Below are 7,500 nucleotides of genomic sequence, written 5' to 3'. Positions count from 1 at the left end.
AAGCTTCTCTTCTGTGTCTGCTACCAGTACAGTATCATCCGCAAACAACAACTGATTTACCTCCCATTCATGGTCATTCTCGCCTACCAGTTTTAATCCTCGTCCAAGCACTCGAGCATTCACCTCTCTCACCACTCCATCAAACATACAAGTTAAACAACCACGGCGACATCACACATCCCTGTCTCAGCCCCCACTCTCACCGGAAACCAATCACTCACTTCATTTCCTATTCTAACACATGCTTTACTACCTTTGTATAAACTTTTCACTGCTTGCAACAACCTTCCACCAACTCCATATAACCTCATCACATCCCACATTGCTTCCCTATCAACTCTATCATATGCTTTCTCCAGATCCATAAACGCAACATACACCTCCTTACCTTTTGCTAAATATTTCTCGCATATCTGCCTAACTGTAAAAATCTGATTCATACAACCCCTACCTCTCTGAACCACCCTGTACTTCCAAGATTGCATTCTCTGTTTTATCCTTAATCCTATTAATCAATACTCTACCATACACTTTTCCAACTACACTCAACAAACTAATACCTCTTGAATTACAACACTCATGCACATCTCCCTTACCCTTATATAGTGGTACAATACATGCACAAACCCAATCTACTGGTACCATTGACAACACAAAACACATATTAAACAATCTCACCAACCATTCAAGTACAGTCACACCCCCTTCCTTCAACATCTCAGCTTTCACACCGTCCATACCAGATGCTTTTCCTACTCTCGTTTCATCTAGTGCTCTCCTCACTTCATCTATTGTTATCTCTCTCTCATTCTCATCTCCCATCACTGGCACCTCAACACCTGGAACAGCAATTATATCTGCCTCCCTATTATCCTCAACATTCAGCAAACTTTCAAAATATTCCGCCCACCTTTTCCTTGCCTCCTCTCCTTTTAACAACCTTCCATTTCCATCTTTCACTGTCTTTTCAATTCTTGCGCCAGCCTTCCTTACTCTCTTCACTTCTTTCCAAAACTTCTTCTTATTCTCTTCATATGACTGACCCAATCCCTGACCCCCACCTCAGGTCAGCTGCCCTCTTTGCCTCACGTACCTTGCGCTTTACTTCCACCTTTTTCTCTCTATATTTTTCATACTTCTCTATACTATTACTCTGCAGCCATTCTTCAAAAGCCCTCTTTTTCTCTTCCACTTTCACCTTCACTCCTTCATTCCACCATTCACTGCCCTTCCTCATGCTGCCTCCAACAACCTTCTTGCCACATACATCACTTGCAATCTCAACAAAATTTTCTTTTACTAACTTCCACTCCTCCTCTAAATTACCAGTTTCTCTTACTCTCACCTCATCATATGCCATTTTCAACCTTTCCTGATATTTACTTTTTTCCCCCGGTTTTATAGCTCTTCAATCCTCACTACCTCCCTTTTACATCCACCTACTCTATTCCCCCACTCTTTTGCTACAACTAATTTTCCTTCCACCAAAAAATGATCAGACATACCGTTAGCCATACCCCTAAACACGTGCACGTCTTTCAATCTTCCAAACATTCTTTTAGTTTACCCCAACTCACATTCCAAACACATAATCCATTAATGCCCTTTCTACTACTCTTCCATTTGCCACTCTTACCATGTATACTTATTTTTATCTTTCTTTTTAAAGAAGCTAGCAACCTATTACCATCTCTTGTTCAACACACATGTCTACCAGTCTCTCACCACTCTCATTTTCACCTGGTACGCCATACTTACCAATGACACCTTCTACCTCTCCAGCGCCCACTCTAGCATTTAAGTCACCCATAACAACTACATAATTCCTTCTACCCAGTATATATATATATATATATATATATGTGTGTGTGTGTATATATATATATATATATATATACACATATATATATATGCAGAAAAGAGATAACGGAATATCTGGAGACAAAATATTATCGTTTTAACACTGATAAAATATACCAAAATTTTACTTCCATTAACTTATAAATACATTTTCACCACAGATTCTACCCAACCCTATCCTTTCATCTTACCCTATTACAATATGCACGGTATATTCAAGGAAACCATCTTCTCCAGAACTCACGTAAAACAGAAAGAACAACAGAAGCCACGAGAGAAGTAGGCGAATTCATAAGGGAGGGGGTGTAGCGCCCGACACGAGAACTGTTGTCCGTCGTCTTCTGGCTTTGGGGTCAAAGTCACCCGACTTCGCACATTCCACCTCTTGAACTGCGTTGATGGCTCTGCTCGCTCTGTGTGCATATCTAAGGGTGGAATAGGATGAGAGTTGATCATGTGTTAATGGTCGTGTTGATTAATATAATTATACTAAATCATTGGATATATATATATATATATATATATAGGTATATATATCGATATATATATATATATATATATCATATGTATTCATACACACACACACACACACATATATATATATATATAATATAAACAAATAAATGTATATATACACACACACACACACACATATATATATATATATATGCATATATATAATATATATATGTGTGTATATATAAATATATATATATATATATATACACACACCTATTTTTTCTTATCTTCAATTTGAGAACATTGATGTAATATTGTTTCTTACAACATAATACCATATAAAAAATTAAGTTAATTCAAAATATCACACACAATCCTTCGCTTCTTGCCAGGGCAACACTGATACGGTTTCAAATAGACATTTAAAAGCTCTAAATAGACGTCTCGTAATTTAAAGGTCCGGGTGCGAGTCAGGCGAAGCAGGTGGCCGCTGTCCCTTTAAACCATTCATTCCTCGAGAGGGAAGAATTTAAAGGGACTCATTCAAACTCTGAGCTGAGCCGCCGTTTAAATGTCCCTTTAAAACCGGTCTCGAGCGGTGTTGCCATTCGGAGTGTTTCTATTATGTTAAATGACAGATTTTATTAAAATGATTTTCTATTGTTTTTTTACGTTTAAAATGTAGTTATTTGTGATGATTTTAAAGTTAACATGGGATTTATAGACGAAGGAGATTTTAAACTAGCAGTACTCGAAAGATTGTGCAGGATTATCCTGATATTTTTTATCTATTATCATTTTTAACATGGTATTATGGGATACGTAGCAAACAATAATTTATCAAGGTCCTTAAATTGAAGATAATAAATGATAAATATCAATCACAATCAACTGGGTTTAAGGGCACCTATATCCTACATATATCATATATATCCATACACACACACACACACACACACATATATATATATATATATATATATATATATGTATATATATATATATATATATACATATATGCCTATATGAATATATATATATATATATATATATATATATATATATATATATATATATATATATATATATATATATATATATATATATATATATATATATATATATATATATATATATATATATATATATATATGTATATATATATATATATATATATATATATATATATATATATATATATATATATATATATATATATATATATATATATATCACTATACATATATATATACTTATATATATATATATATGCAGTGTATGTAATAATAATAATAATAATAATAATAATAATATTTTCACTTACAAACATTACTTTTCAAAAGGAACATTGTTCCTAATTGATTTGTGTACATATATATTATGAGTGTATACAATTCGGAGAAAAAAAACGTTTCGAAAATGCTCTGCATGTTATGAAAAATATCGAACTTTGAATATTTACCTGATTTAAGGAATAATGTCTTAGAATAATTACACAATGTAGGGAACAGTCCCTACATATACTTAATAATTCTAAAGATAACCCATTTCTAGCATGTCTTAGAATTTTAAAAAGCTTATCAGACTTTAAATAATTCACTGATTTAAATAACTGAAATGCTTCGCTGAATTAAGGAATTGAAATACTTCACTGATTTAAAGAACTGAAATACTTCACTGATTTAAAGAACTGAAATACTTCACTGATTTAAAGAACTGAAATACTTCACTAATATAAAGAACTGAAATATTTCACTGATTTAAAGAACTAAGTCTTAAAATGACCGTTTAAAAGCATGGAAAAGTTCCGAGATCTACCAACTGACCCAAAATTTAACTCATCTCTAGCAAGGCTGAGAGTCTTTTAAAAGAGTATTGACCTTAAATACTTTTCTTACTCAAAGAACTATGCCTTGAAATAACCATACAAAGTTAAGAAAAATTCTTACATATACCTACTAATTTTAAAGATACCTCATCTTTAGCCAGCCTGACTTGTAAACCTGATATTTCGTATTGTTCCTCTGAGGCCTTTGGTATGCAAAAAACCAGCTCGTTTGCGAAAAGAACAGATGGAAAAATCAACAAAAGATAACTGCCCTATTTGAGCTCTTCCGTAGAGCTCTTTTGCAAAGCGAGTAAAAGGAAAGCAATAAAGTTCCCAAATGTATAATCTTTGTCACTCCTAAGTCAGGCGAAGGATAGAGACCTGGGGCAAAATAGCCAGTTTATAAAAGTTTGTCTTCCAGTGTAAATACAGGCTAAAGTTTTTCATTCCGGCGACCCAGCCTCTAAGGTACTTACTGTTTACGTTATGTTTAAAGTTTTTGGGTCTTTTAGAGTTTCGTGTCAGTTGGAAAAACATATATTTTGTTTTCTGGAAATTACATGCGAGTAGGCACGAGCAACATGCTTGCGTGTAATCATCGAAGAAACAAACATACACACGAACATTTGCATGAATTATTTACAATATATTTACACGTGCAAAAACACACGCACGCACATACACACACACACACACACACATATATATATATATATATATATATATATATATATATATGGATAAATATCAACACAACATCGTGTTCAAATAGAAATAAATTTCTACCTCATACTTGGGATCGAACACTAGCCCCTTCTAATGAAAGGCCAGGTCGAAACCAACCATGCCACGAGAGGCCATAAAAGATATCGGAACCTGACGCTACCCAGCTGTCCGAGGATTTACCTGGCGAGACATCAGTCTCTCACCAGCGAGTTTTACCCGATATCCCGGCCCACCACGTGACACAATTGGTGGTAATTCATTCAAATTACCCCTAATGAGTCAATATGGATAAATATCAACACAACATCGTGTTCAAATAGAAATAAATTTCTACCTCATACTTGGGATCGAACGCTAGCCCCTTCTAATGACTCATTAGGGGTAATTCGAATGAATTACTACCAATTGTGTCACGGGGTGGGCCGGGGTATCGGGTAAAACTCGCTGGTAAGAGACTGATGTCTCGCCAGGTAAATCCTCGGACAGCTGGGTAGCGCCAGGTTCCGATATCTTTTATGGCCTCTCGTGGCATGGTTGGTTTCGACCTGGCCTTTCATTAGAAGGGGCTAGCGTTCGATCACAAGTATGAGGTAGAAATTTATATATATATATATATATATATATATATATATATATATATATATATATATATATATATATATATATATATATGTATATGCAGTAAATATATATATATATATATATGTATATGCAGTAAATATATATATATATATATATATATATATATATATATATATATATATATATATATATATATATATATATATATATATATGTATATGCAGTAAATATATGTATATATATATATATATATATATACATATATATATATATATATATATATATATATATATATATATATATATATATATATATATGTGTGTGTGTGTGTGTATGTGCGCGTGTGTATGTGTTTTTGCACGTGTAAATATATTGTAATTAGTGCAAGCAAATGTCTGTGTTTCTTTTTATTTATTCGATGATTACACGCAAGCTCATTACTCGTGCCTACTCACATGTAATTTCCAGAAAACAAAAAATACGTTTTTTCAACTGATGCAAAACTCTAAAAGACCCTAAAACTTTAAACATAATGTAAACAGTAAATACCTTAGAGGCTGGGTCGCCGCAATGAAAAACCTTAAGCCTGTATTTACACTGGAAGACAAACTTTTATAAACTGGGTATTTCGGCCCGGGTCTATATCCTTCGCCTGACTTAGGAGTGACAAAGATTATACATTTGGGAACTTTATTGCTTTCCTTTTACTCGCTTTGCAAAAGAGCTCTACGGAAGAGCTCATTAGGAGATCTATCTTTTGTTGATTTCTCCATCTGTTCTTTTCGCAAAGGTGCTGGATTTTTGCATACCAAATGTCTTAGGGGAATAATATGAAATATCAGGTTAACAAGTCAGGCTGGCTAAAGATGAGGTATCTTTACAACTAGTAAGTATATGTAGGATTTTTCTTTACTTTGTATGTTCATTTCAAGGCATAGTTCTTTAAGTAAGTAAAGTATTTAAGTTCAATATTCTTTTCCAAGGTTCTCAGCCTTGCTAAAGATGAGTTAAATTTCAGGTCAGAAGGTAGACCTCGGAACTTTACCCTACTTTTAAACTGTCATTTTAAGACTTGGTTCTTTAAATCAGTGAAGTATTTCAGTTCTTTAAATCAGTGAAGTATTTAAAGTCTGATAAGCTTTTTAAGACTCTCAGAATGCTAGAAATGGGTTATCTTAAGAATTAGTAAGTAAATGTAAGGACTGTTCCCTACGCTGTGTAGTATTTCAAGACATTATTCCTTAAATCAGAAAAATATTCCAAGTTCGATATTTTTCATAAGATTCAGAGCATTGTCGAAACGTTTTCTTTACCGAAGTGTATACACTTATGATACACATGTACACAAAACAATTAACAAAGTCCTAAGAATAATGGACCTTTTTAAAAGTAATATTCGTAAGCCAAAATATTATTATCATCATCATTATTAATATTATTATTATTATTATTATTATTATTATTATTATTATTATTATTATTATTATTATTATTATTATTATTATTATTATTATTATTATTATTATTATTTACTAATAGCTTAACATTGATTAAATGTTAATTGCATTTCTATTAGAGATGAATCCTAACTTTCCGTCTCGATTTGCATGTGACAGATATCAAAATAATCTAGTTAATCTAAATTGACCCTTTACACTTGGTTTCCATATAGGAGACTTGGCTCAACGAGTTAACCAGTGCATTGAAGTACTCACTTTGATCGACCATGATCCCATTTCGGTACCAAGCGACACTGGGAGCCGGCCGAGCCTCCTTCACGAGGCACTGAAGACGGAGCTGCTTGCCAGCGACAGCCACCACTGGCTCCCCGATTATTCCTCCCAAGATGCTTATGCTGGAGGGGGAGACTGTGATGAGGGTATATATTAGTCGAGGAGTTGCCTAAGTGATAGCTTGAACTGACATAGAATAAAGGATGAGGTTGGTGCATTTTTTGGGTCAGATACCAAGTATTTGAAAGGTTGCCTAAGTGATAGCTTGAACTGACATAGAATAAGGGATGAGGTTGGTGAATTGTCTGGGTC

General features: G+C 33.5%; 1 pseudogene; it reads right to left on the bottom strand.

Annotated features, from left to right (window-relative positions):
* The window catches only part of LOC137660139 (nephrin-like), a 45,970-nt pseudogene that overhangs the window by 24,567 nt on the left and 13,903 nt on the right, over positions 1 to 7,500 (bottom strand).

Source organism: Palaemon carinicauda, chromosome 20, assembly GCF_036898095.1.
Source record: "Palaemon carinicauda isolate YSFRI2023 chromosome 20, ASM3689809v2, whole genome shotgun sequence".
NCBI classification, from domain to species: Eukaryota; Metazoa; Arthropoda; class Malacostraca; order Decapoda; family Palaemonidae; genus Palaemon; species Palaemon carinicauda.
Note: the sequence above shows the minus strand (reverse complement) of the source record. Positions and strands in the feature narration are given on the sequence as shown.